This window comes from Parus major, chromosome 20 (assembly GCF_001522545.3).
Source record: "Parus major isolate Abel chromosome 20, Parus_major1.1, whole genome shotgun sequence".
Classification (NCBI taxonomy): domain Eukaryota; kingdom Metazoa; phylum Chordata; class Aves; order Passeriformes; family Paridae; genus Parus; species Parus major.
Window position 1 is genome coordinate 10664604 of NC_031788.1, and position 23045 is coordinate 10687648.

General features: G+C 38.0%; 2 long non-coding RNA genes across 3 annotated transcripts in view; one reads left to right on the top strand and one right to left on the bottom strand.

Annotated features, from left to right (window-relative positions):
- Positions 1-3159: 3159 nt before the first annotated feature.
- On the bottom strand, positions 3160-19728 carry LOC107213218. 2 transcript variants are annotated; one of them, XR_004499963.1, is made up of 7 exons: positions 19541-19728; positions 13238-13302; positions 10759-10854; positions 8798-8900; positions 6903-7001; positions 4399-4494; positions 3160-3777 (listed from the first exon to the last, which is right to left on the bottom strand). It is a non-coding gene; the product is annotated as an uncharacterized LOC107213218 (long non-coding RNA). The 2 variants fall into 2 exon arrangements; XR_001524674.2 differs by lacking the exon at positions 10759-10854.
- A 176-nt stretch (positions 19729-19904) lies between these two features.
- The window catches only part of LOC107213200, a 71824-nt gene continuing 68683 nt past the window's right edge, over positions 19905-23045 (top strand). Inside the window, exon 1 of the long non-coding RNA XR_004499962.1 lies at positions 19905-20020. This is a non-coding gene — a long non-coding RNA (uncharacterized LOC107213200). The remainder of the gene's footprint in view (positions 20021-23045) is intronic.

A 23045-nucleotide genomic window follows, 5' to 3' on the forward strand; every position in this document is an offset into this window, starting at 1 on the left:
CCATTGTTTCAGTAAAAAAACCTTCATTAATAACCTCCCTGGTGCAGCAATCCTATGCAGAAGCAGGGAAGAGCACACCCATGTCCTAAAATCCTCTCCACAATTGTCATCCTCAAAGATATTGAGGGACTGGCATCTTTTCCTTATCATGGTTATTAAACAGATATGTCCAGAGACAGCTTTCATTTAAAGCATTTGAACTTTCAGAATCTGAAGGCATTCCCACATTTTTTTTTACAAGTCACACTTCAGACCAGTAGCTTGAAAAAAACATAGAGGACTTTTGCAATATTGCAAACACTGTTCCCTCAAAATTTCATCAGCCTTCTATAATTTAAAAATGCAAAAGTAAAAGAAACAGGTAGCTCTTAGGAAGCTACTGACAATTAACAAGGAGGTAGAAAAGGCTGTTCACTGGTCTGTCTAATGAAACTACAAACTAGATGTTGAACGTGGGCTAAAACACAACTTCTGTCTCTCCTTGCTAACAGTAAGAAAAACAAGCTTGGGTGTTTCTTTATGGAAAGTGAAGAGAAGTTAACAAAGCTGCATCTTCTCATCCCTGATCCTGAACTCGGTCCTTGAATGAAAAAATTTCCTTAGTCTGATAGAAGAAACACTGATCAGGGGTGGGGTTTTTAAAGTATTTATCAGCTTTTCTGCCCTTTCACATATTCAATAGGTTCTTTTAACCCTAATTTTCAAATTCCATGAGGTAGTATAGTAACATTTCTCAAACAAAATATTTCAAACCTCCGTATTCAAATTATTATACAAATAAATAAGGAGGGATTTTGGCCATTTGATGAGACCCAACAAAAGGCAGGTCACAGTAGCAGGTGACATTCTTTAAGCCAGCATCACAGAATCACACTCAACTTCTTATTTTCAATATATGAGACAGAAAAGGGTTTTTTATTGAGTTGCTTTTAAAGAGGCTTCGCTGTATGGAGACCACTGTTCCAGCTATAATCTCATCAACTTGAGAGCTGCTCTTCAGACATTCCAAATGTTCCCAGTGTAAACCTGCTCTTCCCACATTTACCTGCAGCTGAAAAAGCCTGAATGTGTGCTTAAAAGTCTGGCTAAGCTGAGAATTACAAGAAAAATTTATTTATGGCTGAATGTTTATGAGGAAAGAATAAAGTCCAGAATTCTCTGTACACTTTATCATACACTAAGATTCACTTCCCTATTTCCTAACTGCCTAATAAGGTGTCTATCAGAAAATATTTGGTACTTTATTTAGCTATAATTCTGTGATAAGTTAGAATTGCTTTATTGTGCAGGTGATGAACATGAATTTCACAGTATATTTTAAGTAACAAATTAACCCACCTATTAAGATGACTGCTTTAAAAAAAATGCAAACAAATATGCAAAACCTACAAATCAATTCCCAATTACTAAAATTACATTTGTTATCTACATTATGGGAATTTCCTAATTGTTAAACAATTATCGCTGCTTGTACAGATATGGTTGATGCTACTGGAAACTGATGTGATTTTTTCCCTCCAGAACATAAACAATTATTTGACTTACATGTAAAAAAATTGGCTTTTTTCACCCACAGTTTATTTGTGCTCCATTGGGATGAGTGGGCATGTTTCTCATTTGGGTTTCTGCTTTTATTTACTTCTGGAAAAAAGGAACCTGAACTTCACCTAAACTGCTGAACACTGGTTTTTTGTTACTCAATGTGCAATTCAAATTTAGCTCTTGCAATGCCCTGGTCACTACTACATGAACAGTACTGCCTAAAGGGTTATTATTTAAGGTCACATTAATTTCACATCTGTTCTGACATTAATGCACTCCTTGCTCCCTTAGTTAATGTTTCTGCACATTTTATTGCTCTGAACAGAAGTCTGAAAATAACTGACTTTAATGAAGTGAATCACAGGGTGTCAAACCCTCATTTCTGTATGTACAGATGAAAAACACAAATTTTTTCCCCTCTCTATATATACTGTGCTGATCCAGCTATCCAGAACTCTTAAAATAGCATTAATGTGCATGCAAAGCAGCTCTAAAGACTTCTCTTATTTTCACAATAAGATAAAACAATTTAATGTAAATCTAGATTGATCTTTTGATTTAAATACATAATAAAGGACATATTGTGGATATTTATTCAGCACATGGTGCTTCTGAGACTTTTCTGTGCCCTGGTTTGTTGGTTTTTTTTTCAATTCTTAGTGTGCAGCTAATCAATGTGCTTTATGCTGTCAGCAAACATTTTAATGCTTTGGTTTCTCTTGTGAAATGCTTTCCGGCTGAATTCTGGCCATGTCCACACTGGCCAGACTTGGCACATTCTGCACAGTCTGGCCTCATCCACATCACACAGGATTTGGCCACATTCTCAGTCCCAGATTCTCCTCTAAAATCCCCAAGACACAGTATTTTTGGGGTGGTTCTCAGGTGAGAGCACTTGCAGGTTACCAGTTTGAGAAGTTTCATATTGGCACTGCCATGTCCAGGTGCATCTCAGGGATTTAGCTGATCAGGAAAACTAGAAGTAAATTGGCAGTAGTGAAGAGCCCAAATTTACAGCCTGAGCACAGTTACTTGGCCTGGGTTTGGAAAACCCAGGGAGCAGTCAAAGACAACAGAGCAGAAAAGCCTTTTAAGAGCAGTGCCACACTTCCCTCATGGATCTCCCAAGTTAGACACTGATTATTGACAAAGCAGGCCTTAAAGAGATCTCTAAGATGACCTGAACGAGGTCACCTGTTCTACAAGTACACCTGTTTTTCTAACTACAGCAGATGTTCTGATAGAGAATATTTCCTCTTGTCCAGCCCATGACCTTTAGATGAAAACCAAGTCCCACTGGAAGGATTCAGTTCCTCATAGGACACCAGCACTCAGCCTCCAATCTTTCTACTTAGGTGACAAGAGGGGTGTTGGGCAGAACTGTTTATTTTAGCCTTTGCTTTAACCTTTTTCCCTGCTCAGTGTTATGTGAAAACAGTGCTTTTTCCATGTTTACCCTGCTGTTTTGTGTAAGTCCAGGAATGTATTTCTGCACAACACCCTTCGGGGCTATGTTCCCAGGCTATACCTGTGTCCAGAGCCAGCACTTTGGGGAAGTGATGATGAAAATGTGAAGGGCAGAACAGAAGACTTGAAGGTACAGAAATACCAGAGTCCTCAAGAAACAGGTAAGTCACAGGAATTTTAAACACAGCAAGGCAGAAATACAGAACTAAAAGGACTGAAGTTTAAGAATATTTCTCAAGTAAGTAAGGCACAAGATGCTGACAAAGGAGAAAACAATTTCTCTGAAGGACAAGAGATGTTTACTGTTGAACAAAATACATCTTAAAATAAACTGTAAACAAGGAAGATGTGCCACAGAACAACTGCAGTTAGTCAAGTTTAGTTTATGTGAACACCATGAGTTCCAACCCTTTAACCCTTTTCAGTGGCCAGTCTGTAACACATCCAAAGAAAGATCCCTTGCTAGCAGTGGGATCCACAGCACCCCATAGGAATTCAGAGGACTCATTTTCAAAGAGTTAAAGAACTGCTATGGTCATCAGCATACAAATAAAAACAGCATTTATAAACCCAGTGCTCAGAAAACAAGTAGAACCTGAAAAAAGCCATGTTTTGAAAACTATGGAAATTCACTTTCTTTTGATCTTTTATCTTTCTGCTTCACCTGTTTTTAAGAGTTTGTTTAGTCGGGTTTTTAACTCCAGGGCGTGCTTGGGTTCGTGCTTTTTCCTGCAGCCTTGACAGCCAGATATTTACCTGGAAAGGAAGCTGTGATTTATAGGCATTAAATGACTCCTGAAGGTAAACCCTTAGGAACATCACCAATTATTGCAAGAGCTGGGAGCCTCTAGTAGTAAACATGTATTTCTACCCTTACTAACTCCTGCAACAGAACTACACCAGATTCCTTCATTTTCTTTTCCTCTGAGAAATGCTGTTTGCTTTGTGTTACAGAAGTTACTATAGAGGTAGATCAGAAGAGATAATGTAAAATACTCATAAAATTTTAAACATTCATTTCATTTGTGTTCCTGGCTCCAGTATTCATTTGTTAAAAAAACTTTAGCGCACAGATATGGAAGGAATATTTTTGGATATGAGAGAAAATATTCTAACTATAAGTATGGAGTTGCTTTTTTTGAGACAACTTCATGCAATTATCCTACTTCTAATTGGAATAAAAATAAAATATGCAACATAGATAACCAATCTAGTCAAATATTCCCAACTCAGTTTCAAAAATGCACTTTCAACCAATAATTATTGACTCTAAAATGTATGGAAAACATTGCAAGCCACTTTTGTGAACAGAAATGGAATACATAAAGACAGTTAGTTGTCAGGAATTATTTTTCCACACATTCTGGCAAGTATTTAAAAATCCCTTACCTGCTGTGCAGCACCCAGAGAGTGAAAGGACAAAAAGGTTAAAAATGGCCTTGGAGCATCTTTTGTAGCAGACCTGCCATTGATGGCTGAAAAAGCCTAAAGCAAAATACAGAGACATTTTCCTCAGGGTGTAAGAATTTAGCTGGAAAGGGTTTTCTAAGATTGGAGCTGGGTCACTGTAATCTTCAACAGAAACTGAGGACAAATTTGAAGTGAATTGAGGAAGAGGAGTGAAATGTTGTCATAAAACTAGCCTAGGAAAGAAAGGACTGCAGATACAGGCAGGTTTCATCTTTGTAAAGAGAAGCATATGGAGTTATTACAGACGTGTTTTAAACATTCTGAAGGTGGGGGGCAGGTTAAGTGCCTTCCTCAAATCCAGCCACAAAGAACCATAAACCTTAGAGCAAGATCTGAGCATGTGAATAACTTTCCTTGAGCTAGGACTTTGTTAAACTTGCTATAATTTTCTGTATAGACAAAGAACTACTAAAGAAAACAACAAGAGTAAGAACTTGTAATTGAAATTGAGAAAAAATACAAGCCAGGTATTGGAGAATAGCACATGTCCTTAAATAATAACAGATGTTTATGTTGATTAAGAAAATGTATTATTTGGTTGAATCCTTAACAGCACCCACAGTTAACTGATTAAAGTTAACAAATAGATTTATATACCTCTCACAACTTCTTTTTTCCTCTTTAATGAGGAAGAGGCAGAATCTCAAAATGCCTCATTCATCTCCCACCAAACTCGGGAATGGAATCAAAAATTACAAGTTATTCCTCTTCTCCCATGGCACAGTCCAAATTTGAGGGAGAGCCTCTGATCATTTCGTATTGGAGGATTAAACTAATTTAAAATCTTCAAGAGAAGTGTCTGGTGAAGAAGCTCTGAAATCTCAGAACTGCACATTCAGTCCATGACAGCACTAAAAGATTAAAATTTAAAATTGAGAAGACCTACAGTACAAAGTGTGCACATTTATCTGTGGGCATTATTTAAAAGCCTGTTTGAAGTCAACTGATGACTTTCCAGTTCATTTGATGAGTTTTAGAGTAGGACACATGAACATGATACAATAAACAATTTATACAGTTACTGTCACACCTGTCAGTAAAATGAGACTTTAACAATTCATTCCTGTGCCTCAAACCAAATTAGACCTGTTATAAGAAATCTTAAAACAATCCAAATAGAGACAAGCTTGTAGAGATGAAGACTTTACCCTCTACAAGATGCTGTATATTAGAAAAGTATTAATATTGAGCTTTTGATGTAGGTGCTGTCCTGATTTCATGCTAATTGAACAGAACAATTTTTGCTGATAAAATTAGGTCAATTATATTTAATTGGATCCATTAAACCAACTATAATCTTATTAATAATTTGTAGGCTTCAGTTATCAGTTTTCTTCATCTCAAAGTTGCTTGGTTTTGTTTCATTGCCTCACCTCTCCATCCTGTAATCCTAGTCAAAAAATAAACTCCTCTGTCAACATTTCTTTCAAAGTTTCACCATTCACATGTTATGAAAATTTTATGTATTTCTATTTTCACTCCCATTTCATAGCAGCAGCAGAAATACCATGTAGCTGTGCTCAGATATATGGAATTTAGCCAGCAGCTGTCCCCACATTTTTCAAAAAAAACCTTTCACATTGGTACAAAATTGTACCTATGCAAATCTATCAGTAATTCAAGCAGGAATCATAAACAGGAAAAGCTTCTTCTGAACAACTTAATTTTTATCAGGTTATTTAAATTCAGCAGAAGTATGGGGCCATATATCACATGACAATTAGGTACCCAAAAAGGACCTCACTATTAACAAAAAAACACATTTTTGATTATTGGTGTTATTTTTGATGCCCAGACAATTAAATCTGCCTGATTCAATGCTCTTCCAAAGAAAACCTGCATGTTTTTATTACACACATACTGCAAGTGATGATAAATTAAAATTGTTCCCAAAAGTTCTACTGCATTCCATTCCTTATTGAAAGCTCACAAATGAAACTTCCCCAAAATGTGGGATATATGAGGTACATGATTTAGTTTCAGAGTATGTTTGTATTACATTTCTAGCTCATAATTTGCTTTTTTCAGCAGCTTTTCTCAAATTGATGTGACCTTACAGTGTACACAGCAGAAATGTTCTAATTTAAAATGTTCTAAGTAAGTTTCAACTGCTTTTTTTTCCTAATCAACCAACCATTATAAAAATTAGAAGAAAAGTTGGGGTTTTTTAAAATATGAAGATACAAGGGTAGATCTTCATAATCTGGATGTTGATATTAATTCCTCCTATAGCCAACTTCCAAGAATGAAGCTTTTCCATTACTATTGCCTAATGGATAATATTTCCTATGGATAATTATTCTCTTTAATGGGTAATGTATTTAGGAAAATGTTTGGTCATAACTCTAAGATTTTCAAAACAAATACTTAAACAATTCCATCTGTATCCCATAGGTATAAAAGATATTCAGAAATGTCCATACCAGTTTTGCAAGGGTTTTTTTCACTTGTTCTCCTCTTTTACCACATCTTGTTAAGAAATAACAGTTACTTGAGGGCTTTGAGTTCCACACTTAAATTATCTAAAGCACAGGGAGAAGATTTGGGATTTTTTTAGTTACAATTATACCCTTATAAACTGATATGCAGCATTGATATTCCTTCTTAGCAGTTATCAACTTGACCTCTAATGAATAGAACAGATTTATGGGAAACTCATTTAAGAGTCAGGTTATGACTTTGGTGATTCACACTGGCTGATAATTAACAGCATGTACTGAACAATTCATGAGAGCTTTAAAATTGAACTTCAGCACTGTAAACTGGAGGGTACTACAGGGGCAAGGGGGTTTGGGTTGGATTTACTGTTTGCTGGTCACAGCAATAAGAGGACAGAGCTGTCCTCAGTCTTATTTCCCAGAAACCTTTGCTCTGCCTCAGTACTCCATTTTTTACACTTCCTACAAGTAGCATAAAGTGGTTTGTGTTGGAAGAGAGGCTAAAGCTCGTCTGGTTCCACGACTGCCATGGGCAGGGACAGTGTCCCCCAGATCAGGTCGCTCATAGCCCCACTGAACACTTCCAGGGATGGGGCAGCTGCAGCTTCTCTGGGCAGCCTTTGCCTCACCACCCTCACTGAGGAGAACTCCCTCCTAACATTTAAATCCAACCTCTTTCCATTTAAAGCCCTTCCCTCTTGTCCTGTCCCTCTGGGGCCTTGTCCCATGTCCCTCCCCAGCTCTTCTGGAGCCCCTTCAGGCACTGGAAGTGGCTCTAAGATCTCCCCAGAGCCTTCTCCAGGCTGAACACCCACCCCCTGCTCTCCCTGCTTCACTCCAGCCCTGTGAGCATCTCTGTGCCCATCTGGACTCACTCCAGCAGTTCCACATCCTTCCTCCAAAGCTGGAAGGAATACTCCAGGTGGGAGTCTCATGAGAGTGGACTGGAGGGACAGAATTACCTCCCTTGACCTGCACAGAAAATATTGTAAACATCCAACTTTGGGGTTTCATTAAAATGGCCAAGTTAATTTAGCAATTACTATAAAGTTATATACTGTTGTATTATTTCAAATACTGAGGACAAATAGAGAGCCAGAATTCTAGCTCACTACTAGGGAAAGCAAAAGTAGTGTTTTGCTCCTTTTTTTGTTTTGGTTGCAGATGGAGGTGTGCAGTGTTGCTGCTTTCTATGCTCTGCTCTACCTCAACTTCCTGGGACAGCAAACCAAACTGTCCCTTCAGTTTTCCTCATACACATCACTGTTCATGTATGTAAGTACATACAAACACAAGAGCTGCACACAGAAATAAACACAGAGATTACTACAGATTTGTGAACTGTTTTCCCTAGTTTTCCACATCAGCCTTGGCTACCTACCCACCACGTCCCCTAGATGTCACCCAGGATCTTATTTTTTCATTGCCTACAAGCATCCCTTGACAGAAGGGAGCTTTTGCCTACCTTTCTGGAGAGAAACTTGCTAAGAAAAATGTAACAAGGTACGAAAAGCAAAAGGCTTCCGGTTGGATGCTGTTCCTCATGCTAACAACACATGACCTTTTGTGAAAGGCCTTCAATGACTGCTTCTTTACAACAGCAATATTTCACTGTGTTTCAATATTTGAACTGGAATATAAAACTCTCCTTATGCTGACAATGAAGAGAAAGTCTGAACTTTTATGTTTCAGTTCAGTGTTTGCCTCAGTTTCCCAAATATCCCTCAGGTTTCTGCATTATCCAAGACCTTTCATTGAGTTCAGGTTTCTCCCTCAAGTCAGCCTCAGGGGGAGCTTTCCTTGCTCCTCCTGAAGTTTCTACTTTTACCAACAAGTTCCCTGCAATTTGAGATAGAAATTTCACAAGGGTGATACCAAACCTGCTCAGAGCCTGGACACTCCAACTGGGCAGTCCAAACTGAGTAGAGATGAGGATTTTCAGCAAAGGCTTAGATTTCTCTCCACTGCATCCTTTCCTCAATTCTACAAGTAAAAATAAACACATCTACTTTTAGCAATGCAAATACAGAGTCAGTGGCATCCCGTGTGGCAGCAGTGAACAGATTACAAAACAGGCTGAAAGGGAAAATTTCAGTTTTCCTGAAAATTGATCAGCAGAACACTAAGAATTGTATAAGCACTACTACCTCATGCAAAACTCTGTGCTGGTGCTCAGTCTTATAAAATTTAAAAATTGGTTTTATTCATGTGAACAATCTCATTGATGCATAAAATATGAAAAGCTAAAAGCATGATTGATTTTTTTTTCCCAGGCAAGATTTGAAAAAGTGCTAATTCACTCCTGCAGTATTATTCCAGTTCTTGTTACAAGAAAAATACACTAAATAGTTCTTTATGTCAACATTAAGAGCAGAAGAAAATAATTTTCAGCTTCCTCCAAACTGCATAGTAAAGTTATATTTGATTATCTTGAAGCACTTTTTCTTCAGAAAAAAAATAGCAAGATATGCACATAAGAGAAGTGTGCACCACATCAATAAAGAAAGATTATTCCAAGTACTAATCAGGGGGGAAGAAAGTCTGTTGGTATGAATTAGATAAACCCAACTTTCAACAGTTTCAGTTGTTTTTACTTCAGAGTGAGACAAAGGAAAGACATTAAAGATTACTGACAACCTGTGTATTTGTCCTCCTTTTTTCTACTTCAAACACAGACTGACTTCTGTATTTATGTTTTCCTGAGTCAAGCTACAGATCTAATGAGCTGCTCTATTTTTTATTTTCTTTTTGTGAGAACATTCTTTGAACAGCTTTTTTTAAAAGATAGGGGCTTTTTTAATTCTCATTGTTGGAAAATGTGACAATTACACTATGTAGGCAATTGTAGCTGGATTCAGAGCAAAGTTACTTTGAATATTCTTTATGTCCTGAATTCCTTACCTCATTACATACTGAAAACTGCTGTGAGAAGATAACCATAGTTGGATGTAAATTCCAATTTGAAACCAAACGTAAAGCATGTTTCCAAGAATGCATAATTAAGCAGCATTTGTTAGAGTCAATTTGAGTGCATAAATTATTGAACATGGGTTAATTTTGGTCGGATTAAAAGCACCACCTGTTCGCTTCTATGGAAAATACAATAATTTCTGTTTCAGTGCTGCATTTGAGTATTTGGTTTCATCCTTTCAGGATGCAGTTGGTTTATGAATACCCTTCAGTACTGAGAAAGCAAACACATGCCTATTTTTCTGTTCTTCCATAGCTAAACTCTACAACTCCAAAGGTGTTTTCCAGGTAGGGAAAGCATCCTAGATCAGGGTACTCAGACAAGTGTTCCAGTGTGTGTAAAGGTTTAAATGCTGCGAGACAATTTGCTGTTCATCAATGAAGTTCAGAGCAATAGTGGGAGTTGCTGTTCAGATTTGAGACAGGACTCAATGATTGCTACAAAACAGCCACTTATTGAAGCCTTTCACAGCAGTTCTCCCATTCTGCTCCTCTCACTGGCTGTTACATTCCAGACCGCTGAGGAAAATGCTCCTTTCACCTTCTCACGTAGAGTTGTTTCCAAACGACAAGCTTAAAAACGGGTTTACAACTGTGAAGTTTAAAAAGGGGCTCGGTAGACTGCAGTGAGCCACAAGCAATCACTGTAAATGTTTCAATGCAAATCTCTTCCCACTAAATCTTTTAACTTTGATGGTAGGGTGAACCCTTGACTTGCTTAGCATCTGAGGAGGAGGCATGAAAATTCAGAGCTTTGGGGAAAACCAAGGAGATTACAAGTCAACTAAAAATCCATGTGGATCCACAGGACATGGACCCTGTGGAACTTGAACCCTACTGATTTTTTTTAAGCAGAGATTCACAGCCGTACCTTAAAAAGCGACCTGTCACACTCTACTGTAGCATTTCTTATCTTCAGTTAGTGCAGTGTCTGTCCTCCACAGTCCTGTGTGCCTGAAAGGGGCCACTACATCAAGGGACAGGGTTAAAAGTTTATAAGGTACAGTTGTTGAAATATGCTGTTCAAGGAATATATTCATTAGATGCAGTTTGGGAAAAAGGAAAAAATACACCAGTGAAAGAATTTATCCAAGAAGTTCTCTTTTTAAAAGTATTCTAGGGACACTGTCAGTTCTTGGAACAAGATAAAGTGAGTTGTAGACACTACAGAAGCATTACTTTTAGCAGCATCAGATGTTCAAAGGAGAGATACATTTAAAGCCTTTCAGTGTAGGGGGCACTGTGGGAATTCTGTAGAAGCAGGATCAGACACCCTCTCTCATCTTCCAGCTGTCAAATTCAAACCCCAAAGTGTTCAATTTCATCAGTAGATATGTTGAAAAAGGAACCCATGAAAACAAGCTCAGTGCAATAAAAGCAAGGCTGCAATACATGAACACTGTGACAAGGCAGCAACAAGATTAAAATGTTCCTCAGAAAAGGAAAAGGGTAATTTCCAATCCCCAGCAGAATTGAGAGAGCACCACGCACACATAGGAACTCTCCAAGTGGCTGGCAAGGCACCCCATCTCTCTCCTGCTTCTCTTTTTTTCCTCCATCTTTACAACCAAGTTTAATTCCACATCTTGTGTGCTTAACTGCCAGAGAAGTGGAGTGCAAGGACAGTAAAAGCTTCATGAAGTATGTCAAGAGAAGTAACAGACAAAAATCCAATGAGAGCTGAATTTTGAATAAAAGTGAGTCACTTTTTCTTTGCAGGAGTTTGGGCCCTTGTGCCTAAATATATTACTGCAGGTAGCTTTATTGCCACAAGCTTAAACTTCTTATTACAGTTCTGGAACCTCAGTCCAAATTCAATAAACTGATATGTAAAGTCTTGGTGCCTCAAATCCCAGAAGTGTTGCCAGAATTACTTATCCTATTCATAAAAACTCTGTCATCCCATGGAATTCACTGCAGGTGATGAACTTCTAGCAAATCACTCAGCAGAGCAGAGTACAGACCTTTCTTACGGTGTGTGGTAGAGACTGGCACCAAACACTAAAGCTGTGTGACTCCTGGTGATCTCATCCTGTAGCTGTTCACGCAAAAAATTGTTTTTCTCTTTCACTTCCCTCAGATCCAGACCTTTTGATTTTGGTTTGATGTGCGGATTCGAAAACATAACTGTGAAATCAACTTGGTTTCACCTGACTTAAAGTCAAAACCAGTCCATTTTATACACTTCCCGTAATACTTAGAAACCTGTTCAGACCAGCCAATCTTTTCTTCGTGACCCTCATGCAAATTTCCATCTTTTTACCGGATGGAAAACAAACTTCCATTGTGTAGAAGGCCTACATAGCCTCGAGTTCCCCAATCCTAATTTACCTAATCAGCACACTACAGTTTACAAACTCCAGCATTTGTAAAGTATTTACCACCTAGTTAAAAACAGCACAGGATGTTTGTTAGGAATATTTTCATTTCTATATGGTACCAGGAGAATATGTTAGCATTTTTCTTTTGATGTCAAGTGCTATCTACCAAACAAATCCACACCATTTTTTTTAAATTCAAGAGATTGCAAAGTAGGAGAGACTGCATTTGTAGGTTTATGATTCTTATTTAAGCAGCTGCTTACATAAATCCTCAGGTATGCATGATTAATTATTTGCTTTCTAATCCCTGTTCAAAAGAATGCATCTGCTTTTATGTTTAAATCAGGTTTTAGCATCCTTTTTTATGCATTTGACAAACTAAAAATGCAGACACCTGTACATTCAAAAGCATTCTTGTAATGCTATTTATACTCATCTGTTCCTTAGCACACCTTTGCGAGAGCTGTGATGAGCTGTCACACACGATCTGCTTGCTGTGATACTTGGAGTTAAGTGTATTTTCCACAACTGTGCATTTCACACAGGATAGACTGGCATTCCAAACACTAATTTAGATAATGGGTATTGTTTTCCTCTAATATCCACATTTTTAGCCCAATCTATGGGATTATAGAACAAATTTAACCATTATGTTTATTGAGTCACCTGACAAGTCAGATTACAAAAGTTGCATTTGGGCTAAAAAATCTTTTCCAAGGCAAACCGATATGAGCAAGTATTGAACTAAATCTTTTTCAAAAGTCTTCATGTTTAAGCTTTGAGACTGACTATAAAACCTGAATAAGTGCCCTAAGAGCCTGTTCCTTTAGAAGGATGGCTTACTTGTCCTGTACTTGGATGAGACAAAGCTGAACTTCACCTTTTTCTCAGCAGAAAGCCTGAGTCAGAAATGAACAGTTTATTGTAAATGATTGCATCACATGGAGCTGAAGGTAAGAGGAGAGGTGCTGTGATGCGGCTCCCCATGGCAGGGCAGCACCTGTACCAGCTCTTTTTTAGGTGAGTTACCTTTCAGAGGACATGGATCACACTGCTTCCTCCACTCAAATGCATGCTGGATGTTGATGTGAATGCTGCAATCAGACAACCACAGAAATGTAAAAAAGAAATTGATAAAGACCTAGAAACACAGTCTAACCATCTCCTATAACAAGGCAGAATCAACTGTGTCAAAATTGAAGCACTCTACATAAACATTCCTTATATGGATACTTCCGAACTTCTCCCTAAATTGGGACCTTTCACATTGGATTTGGGTCGTGTAGTTTTCTTTAGTCCTTAATTACCCCACATTTTATTGTGCTTCATTATCTGAAATAAATGTAATCCTTGTCAAACCATTCAGTCTATTCATGGCACATGTAATACAAAGGCTTGTTACATCAAGCACGCTGCCAGCAATAACTCAACTATTTTCCATTCAATTACAGAACACACTGATTTTCCTGCTGAGTCACCTCAAATTCAATTTCTCATTGAGAATTCAACTAAATTACTTGCCCATGAATTAACAATGCTGAATGCTAATACAGACATTGAATTATATTACATTTCAGTGACTAGAAGATGTAATTGCAGCTGGCAAGGTCTACTTCATTTTTTTTTCTTCTTTTCCAGTTTTGACTTAGTGATACTACCTTTTAAACCCAATGCGCCGTGGCAAAAACATCCCATAAAAATTTTGTAGGATTTAGAATGCATCCCATCAGATCACACAAAAAATATTTCCATTTCATCTACTGACTATGGCTCAGACATCTTTTTGGGGGTGATCTGGTGGTCTGTAGGCAGAACTGCGTTAACTGTTCCTGGGTTTGCTCACTAAGATCTTTTATCCTGAACCAAATTACAGTGCATGAAATATTCCTTGGTTTCACAGTCACCTCCTGACAAGTAAAGTAAGCAAATAGATGCAATCCATGTAAGACAGGCACAATTGACTTGCTTTTTCCTCAAAGAATAAACTTGTTATCTATTTTCATTAATCTCAAGTGCTTCAACTCAATTAATCTAGACAAAATTATAAATCCAATCCAAATTATAGGGAACTCCCAATTCCCAACTAGCTAATCACCTGTAATCCCAGATATTCTTAATCACTAACCAAACCTGATTAGCTATGAAAATGAAGGTGTAATTCAATTCACATGGAAATAATACAAAATTGTTATCTGCTACAGGATTTGGAATACATTCACATAAAGACATTTTGAACCAGCATGTTGTTTAGACTTGGAGTTTAATTTTGGTTTTATCTATTAAAAAAATGCCTACTTGAAGCCAATTCTGTGTTTACTTCTTCAGCAAGATAAACCAAAGACTTTCTAGGTGTATGAACATTTCAGAACAGTCGAACCTGTGATGGAGCTTTTCTTCCCAAGAAACCAGAGGAACAGGTGTGGAGATTTCTGCTGTGATCCATGGGATGGATGAGGAACTAAGGCTATGGAACACAGCTGAGAAAACCTGGCAGGGATTTTTCCCTTTTTTCTCTTTTACACTAAAGTCACTGATATATAATGAGGATTACTTCCATAATAGTAGAATAACACACACACATTGACAGCTTAAGTAACAATAAAAAAAAAATCTGATATTGAGAGCTTAAAACATACACATCCATTAGGTATCTGCAGCAATGATGTCAAATTCAGGTGCAAACAAACTCTTATATGGACTTTGCACTTAGTTTGACAATTCCAGCAAAATACTTTGCAACAGAATTTGCTGTGTCACCAAAACTCAAGCATTTTTGCAGAGTAGTCGAGTTCCAAGCAGAACAAACCCTACCTGGCTTCCTGGCAGTCAGCCCAGTAACACAGTTCCAGTACAACTGCCTAGGAACTGTGGGCTCTGGAGTATTGACAAAGAATTTAATGCTTTAGTTGTCCCAAAAGTCAAACAAAATTTCAGAATACTGAAATCCAAGAAGACAGAGAGGTATAGTACACATGTTTAGATCAAGTGAATTACTCTAAAACAAATTTTCAGGTACAATTACTGAGTAGTTACATTCATACACACAGTTCCTCCATCTCTAACTGACTTTCCTTGTATAATATATATGCTCCTAAATAGCAGAACAAGCTTGCCCACAATTTACTGGAGTTATTCTTCCACACAGATTTCAAATGCAGATAACTTCTGAAAGAAAGCTAGAAATGTTAAAATAGTGTGTATTTTTTAACATTAACATCATTCTGGAATCAGAATTGATATTCAGCCTCTAAATAAGTTAGTGCCTGGAATGCCTTATCTGTTGTGTTCTCAAACTGTTATGTTGCTATAAATGGCTGAACCACTATTTTTAATGACAATTAGCAGTAGATGTCAAGAGACATTACTGCTGACTATGATACTTTTTTTGTACATTTTATGACTTTCTTTTCCTCATGGCAAAAAGTGTCTTTTCCTGTTTTTACTTCTGTATACTAATGGATAATTTACTAATCTGACAGGAAGCTTCAATCTATTTTTATTGGGTTTTCATTTTTAATGGCAGGGATCTGTAATTTTTATAGCTGAAGTACAGCCTCCATTCCTTGTTCTGGTTACACCAGCTTTATCTTCCAGTATGGATAAACCATTGATGCAGTTTTACAAATGAAGTTAAAATAGGGTTGAAAGCTGAGCTACAGGAAGAGACTCCAGGATCCATTCAAGCTACATTATAAACTGCATCCTTTAAGGAGCTGCTGTGAAGTGCAGAAACCAACCTGAACACTGAATTGGCAACCATCTCTGCTCCTACCCTGATGCAAAGGGCATGGGAAAGACTCCCAGAGGATCTTGGAGATCTCCATAAAATAATGAACAAATACACAAGCAAAATGCTTGTGGAGGAAACCTATCAGAATGTCAGCTAAAATACAGAACAGTTAAGCCACGTTGTAGGAAAGTAACTTTCCTTCAAGATGTGCATTCTTGTGGTCTTTTTTGCAGGGTCGTGAATTATTACAAATGCTGTCAGTTGAGGACTGACTAAGCTTGTGGGAACGATGTGCTCCTCTAGATGATTACCAGCCATTCATCTGGCTAATGTGTGGCCAAGTCTGGCCTGACTGCCTGGCTCAGGGGAATATAATTAACTCTGCAGTCAGGTTGCATTTGCCAAGTAGGATGAGTCCTGGGTGGTGAAGGCACAGGAGCAAGAGCTGATGCTGCCACCCAGAGCACAAAAATGGACTCACCAGCAAAGTCAGGACAGGTTTTTTTCTCATCCAAACTGCACAGACATTGAGTACCCCTTTATGGCAATCAACATAAAAATAAAAATATACATGAATAATTATGTATTTAAAAAATTCCACTACATTTTTGACCAGTTAGAAAACAACTCTTTACATTCTTCCACACCAGTAAAGGGTGACCTTAGGAAACTATGTTTGAAAACAGCTAAGTACATTTAAGTGTTATTGATTGCACAAGTAATAGCGCCAAAAGTGATTACACAGTGCGGTACTTACAAAAATAATTACACTTCAGAAAATCAAAATTAATTTGTACACTTCTGCTACACTTTTGAAGTTGTTGACATTTCATTGTAGTGCTCCTAATGAAATGAAAATTATTAATAATTGTTTCTACTTCAGTGTGACAAATGTCATTTAGGTTAGGATGTGAATTTGTCAGTACCTCATCAGATCACTAAGTTGACTTTTGGTTCATATTCATTTGAAAGGGGGGTTATTTATATTTATCAGATGCAAGTCTATACAACCAAACCATATTATCACTATGTTTGCTGGTCCCTAACTGCGAAACATTTTATGTGGTATAGTCCTCTTTTCTTAGAAATAACTCTAAAGGTGTAAAAAAACTACGGGAAAATTAACTTCCCTGGACAAAAGATTAAAAATTTTCTTCTTCAAAACATTTTACCAGAGAAATAGCATCAAACAAACCAGTGAAATTAGCATAACCCCAGGGCCACTGTCTGAAGTACAATTTCCTTTTTATTCCCTTACCAAGCAAATTTAGTCTTATTTTAACATAGGGTGAACTACATTGTTGAGTTGTGGAAAATAATCAAATTGATATCAAAAGCTGTGTAAAACTAAAGTTAAATTATATTATGCCTCAGTGCTTGTCTCATACATCACTCCTATAAAGTTATAGAATTAGCACAAAGAAAGTAATTTAGCTTCCAAAATACTTTCAATAGAAATACTAAGGGCTTGTAGGGCTCTTTCAAAGTATTAAATAAGTAAAATTCACACATGAAATATCTTGATACCCTTACTGTTCCAATTTTACAGTCAGGTAAAGTGACAAGCAGATGATTTGTCTGGGCAATTACAGCAAACCAATAACAAACCTGCAAACAGAGTTTTGGAAGACCTGTCTCCAGGCTGCTCAGGGAGTTCTCATCTACTGCCCTCAATTTTGACAGGAATTTTTGCCTCAGGACATCCTGGATCCCACATTTTTCACCATAAGTGGTAATCCATGGATAGACAAAATTGAAGAGTTTCTATCCAAAGGTCAGTACTGTTTCTCTGGCTAAGTGCTATGTAAAGCAGTACTTTCAGTCATATAAAAACAGTTAAATTAGGCTAAAATAACTGGCCTGGCTATGTGGTGGTTTCCCAAGAAAAAACTATTACCAAGAACCAGGTTCGTAAAACCCAAGTCTCACACAATGATGAGTGCAGTAACATTTGAATAGTTTTATCATTTATCCAGAGCTTATTTCACCAGATCTGATTGATTATAAAACTGTGGTTGTAGAGGCCACACTGAATTCAGGAGCCTGCTGGAGCTCTGTTTGTCCTGTGCTTGGGAAAAGGGCACTCCTGCTTTTCCAGTCACTACCACAAATCCAAGTGGCACATTGACAGGTTTGAAAGAACAGCTGGCATAAACCCACCCAGTCAATAAATCTATCTTTGTTTACAGAACCCCAAGGAAGCAAACCCAAAGAAATTAACAGCATATGTATTTGTACTAGATCAGTGGAGAATTTTCATTCCTTTGTTAACACTGAAGGCACATGGTAAACACAATGCACTTCAATCTGACTTTGATTGTATTTTACAATTAGAGACTGCAAAGGAAGGGCAAGATAAGAAACTCGTTTTCTCAGAAATACAAGAGGATTTCCAACACAGTGACAAAGGTCGTTTAGGTGGTCAAACTACAGTAGCAAATAAGCACAGCCAGAGCTATCTTTTGATTATAACCATACCCTACTTCTCACCCACACTGGTAACAAGCTGTTTCACTTGCAGCAGATAAGAACAAACCTCCCCAAATATAACACTTGCCTTAGTTCTCCCTTTACATTCTCATCAGCAATCTTCCACTCTTCCTAATCAATATGTTAAACAGAAAATTTAAATTACCTAGAAAGTGGCATCTTTATTTTGATCTTGTGCTTTCCTCCTTTATTCTATTCACCTATAAATCTCTGGTTTATCCCTGTTCTGTGTTATCAGACTCATGATATTTAGATTGGTGATGTTTATTTCTCCTACAGTCCCAGTTCTCAGGCTCTTAAGATTATTTGAGAATCCCAACTTCAATTTAAAAATCCTTATATTGCTAGCTCTCAGGTTCTGGAGAACTGTATGAAAGTATGACTCAAGTGTACTCTAAAAGCTCTGTGTGAAAGGCAAAGAAAAGGTTTATTCTGAACAAAACAGGAAAACAGAGTATGGTTTTAATACATTTTCAGAATTGCTTATTAGAATTTTTTTTAATTGCTAGGATTTATGAAGTAGTTATGGGTAAGTGCCATATTTTGATCACAAACAGGTATTTCGTTCAAACATCACAAACATTGTATAACAGTGCATATCACAAACATTCCCAAGGAGCACTGTCAGAATAGCAGAGGGTCAATACTAAGTGGTCAGTAAAATCACCTCCTTGTACCATTTTCTCGTAACAGTGATTTATAAAGGGTAACAAACTAGGGTGGATTTTGCCCTAGTGACACGACTCACTTGCTCACACTCATTCAGCAGCCTGGCAATGCCATTCCCACACAGTGTCCCACACCAAAACCACCCTTGAATTCTCATTTTGCCCATGGGGCCATTAGATATGCCTCCATTCCTCAGGCCAGCAAACACCCCACAAGAAAGAAAATTCCAGATAAAGATTTCTCACACATTACCCATAATGAGAAAATAATCTGCTCTGCCACTGAGAGCTTAACAGGGCTGCCTTTACTGAAGAACTTGCACACATACTTTCACACAGTAAAATCTGGAACATCACCTGAATTTTTGCATACCCAGTAAGCAGAATATTGGCTGGAATTAGAGCTGGCCAGCAGCTCCTGAGGGGGAGCCCTCTCAGACTTACCTCTGGTTCTCTGTGCACAAACTAGCCCAGCTTCTTCCTCCAGAATTTCAGTATCACAATTTGTAAAATATTTGGGAATTGATAAAAGAATTTGGTAAATTAAGTCCCAAATGGCTCAGGGGACAGAGCAAGGGTTGCTGGTAACCCTCACTGTTAGGATGGGGAGCTAGCCAGCCCTGAGGGAGCAGCGGCCATGGCCCCTCAGCTGCAGCTCCAGGGGGGCCCAGCACCAGCTGGCTCCAATTTGAGGGAAGGGTGTTTTGTCCAGCACAGGTGTTGGTGGTTCTCTAATTACCTCCCAGGCTGTGAGGGGGTATAAAACTGAGAGAGGTGCTAGTGTTACTTCCTTCTCCTCACAGGAATTTCTCCTGGTTCTTGGTAGCCCAACTGCAGCTTTGTGCGGCCTGGCTGTTCTCCTGTACCTCTGAGTGGCAGTGGTGGTCCTGCAGCCCATGGCCCTGTCCTCGGGCCCAGCTGAGGGTGAGTCCCTGTTCCTGGCTGGAACACAGCAGTTCCTGCTGAGGTTGAGCTGTCGTGGGGCTCTTGGCAGCTCACACACTGCTGGGGGGACAGGTGGGCAGGTATAGCAGCTATCTGGGCTCTGCTCAGCCTCCCTCCTGTGGCAATGGGTTTGCAAATCCCTGGCTATAAGCTCCAGAGAAACAAAGGAGTGCCTTTTATAAGTCCTGGTTTTGTACACTTTGCCAGAGAGATGCAGTAAATGGTGATTGCACATTCAGCCCCATGTGTGGCTTTCAGGTTATTCTGACTTGTGGGTCCTTGCTGGACTTTTCTGCTGAAGGAGCTGAGGTGTGAGGACCTGCTTTTATCCGTAGCTATGCTCAAAAGAGATGCAGATCTGGTTTATTTTGCTGACTGTAGAACAGGAGTGAAAACAAACCTAGGAGAACTGGGCTGTGTGAGAAATCTGAAAGGTAGAAAACCTTGCATTTCATTGACTTGAAAGATGTGGTCTGATAAGCAAGAGGTGTGTGAGGGGAAAAAAAATAATCTCAATTTCTGCAAAGGGCAGCCAGGTGCTGTATGTGGTAGTGCTGCTTCGCTGGTTCAGAATTACTCTACTTTCCTGGAGTTCTTGCTCCAGAGTTTGCAAAAAAAGCTTTGAACTCTTTATAAATGTCTGTGTCTGGAGAAGGTATGATCTGGTTCACTAATTACAGAACAGGGTAGAAAGGTTACAGCTAAAAAGCTATAATATAGGCAGATCTGCAAACCTTAATTGTACTTCAGTTTTGCTCCTGTTCAGGCTTCAGTTAGAACATCATTTAGAGGTTAGTGGATTGCTCAGAGGTATGACTAGAAATCCTTAATTAACACCATAGCAAGGAACTTTGATTACTTATTTTTGTCTGAGATATTTAAAATAAATGGTTAACTGAATGATGATATAGATCCCTGAAGTGAAAAATTTGTATTTTGCTAATATATTTTTTCAAAATCTTTTGATTTAATATTAAGAGTAGTTTTGTGATTAAACCCCTGGACAGAAATTCAGTAGATTTGAGTTCCAGTCTCAGGTCTCAGCCAAAGTCATTATGTGACCCTGGGTTAGGTGTTGGTCACCAGGGCTGGTTTTCCAGCACCCATCTGCTTTTAATTGCCAGGACAGTTCTGGGAAATTGCCAATGGCACTAGCAGGGCTTTTTGCATTAGCTGCAGTTGACTTTGGATCAGAGCCTTTTGTCTGTCTCTTTCCTACATGTACATATGGAGAACCAGGCTCTGGTTAACTGGTGTATTGGAAGCATGTATTAATGAGCATTGTGTTCTGATGAGAGATTACAGATAAGAAAATTTATGAAGTAGAGAAATATATTTAGTAAAATAAAATATCAATATATTAATGGTTCTGTTGTGTTTTCCTAATGCAGTGTGTTAGGGTAACAATTCAGTGGCTTTTTAAGTTGTCTCCTAAGACACTATCACACAGTTTTAAAATGTCTAGATCTTATGCTATTGGAAGAAAAGAAATACATCCAAATATTTCGCCCCAGAAAAGGCTGGTCCTGGTGATACAGCTTTAGTTGTTAAAGAAAGGTAATTTGATTTGTGTGCCAGCATCAGCTCAGCACCTCCTAGGTTGTTTATGTTCTCCTGAATACTTGGATAGCAAACAAAAACAAGAAGCTCCAACAGTGAAGTTGAAGTCCTAGACTATGAATTTAACACTTGTTTTGGGCTGAAGTCAAAAACATTAATTACTCAAAAACAAAATTGGAGTTATTTTGAGGGTTTGTTTTATTTCTTTGCTTACAATTTAATCCACTGTTGTTTCTTCCTGTGTGCTGTGTAATATTTCATTATGTGGTGAGTATTTCAATGTAACAGAATAAACTGTTATTGCCACATCTATGCCAGATTAAGCAAGCATGGATTTTGCTGTGAGAAGCAAGGAGTAACTTGTAGGGTCCATTCCAGTTCCTCCTATGTCTGATCCCCCATCAGTCTGACAGGTTGGATGAAGAAAGAGAAAGCAGATTAGTAAGTAATGACTGGAGAAAAAACTGCATGAAGTTATTTTCACATTTAGATCAGGATCATTATAAGCAGAATCTCAGGAGCCATTATTTTAAGCATTAGTGGATAATGCAGTACACTACATTAAGTTTTATGCACAGCATTTGGAACCTTGGGATGACTGCTGTAAACTTTCCATCACTGCTAGTTTGTACAATGACCTTTTATCTTCATTAGGCAATACTCTGAAATTGCTCTAAGTATACCAGTATGGATTCTTTGGTGGTGTAAATTAGGATATGTATTGATGTTAATGGGGCTGTTTGCATTTATTAGTATAAATTAGTTTTAGTATTCTTTCACGTCATAAATCACAATGGACATCAGGAAAGTCATTTGGCAGCAGTGATGTATAAACAGTGAAAATGAGAAAACAATTGACTCCATTATTCAATGTTTAGTGGAAGAAATGTGTCTGAAGCATGTGAGTGTGTGTATTTCCCAAGCTTCACCCTCACTTGATGTGTAGCAATGGATGAGCAGGAATAGTGACAAAGGATGAGCTTTAATAAAGAAAGCTGTTGCACAGAAAAGACTATCCCAGATCTAAACCTTGAGTCCCTATTGTTACTGACAACCACATTAAAAACGTTGAATTTCTGAGCTGTTACCAGAAAACAAATGCATAATACAAATAATAATTCATAGGTAGGTGAATGGCAGCTAGCCGGGCAAGCCTGAACATCTGTTTTATAGTGAATGAACATTCAACACTTCTGGCATCTAGTGCTCTATTTTTACCCCAAAAACCCATACAATGTTGAAACCCTTTTCATGCTGCATTTTGACTCATTATTCCATATTGATATCATACAAAGCTGTGATTTCCTTGTGTAGGAAAAAGCCTTGCTTGGTTTATTTGTTGAGGGAATTTGTAAGGAAAACTTGTATAGAATACAGAAATTTTGAGATAGCAGAAAGTATTTAATCATGGCAATGGCTTTTTCAAGAGATTTTTCTTTGTGAC